Genomic DNA, 291 nt, shown 5'->3' on the forward strand with positions numbered 1-291 from the left:
ACCAATTCTTAAATTTAAAAAATATAAAACTTTTATGATGAGACATTTTACTGCGCGGGGTTCCCTTATTCCTAAATCCGCTCCTGCCCAAGAGAAGGACAGCACGGTCTTTACGATTTGCTCATTCTTTCTATTCTCGATTACACTTTCTGCAGCTACAGTGAGCAGTCCAATACTATATATCAATGTTTATCCCAGTTTAACTTTTTCAAAGACTGTACAGTGTGTGATAGAGAGGCTGCTACACTGATCTATGTCCTTGCTATCTCTCTCTGCGCCCCCCCCCCCCCC

This window comes from Cephus cinctus, unplaced genomic scaffold (genome assembly GCF_000341935.2).
Source record: "Cephus cinctus unplaced genomic scaffold, Ccin1 Ccin1_scaffold0171, whole genome shotgun sequence".
In the NCBI taxonomy this organism is placed as follows: Eukaryota; Metazoa; Arthropoda; class Insecta; order Hymenoptera; family Cephidae; genus Cephus; species Cephus cinctus.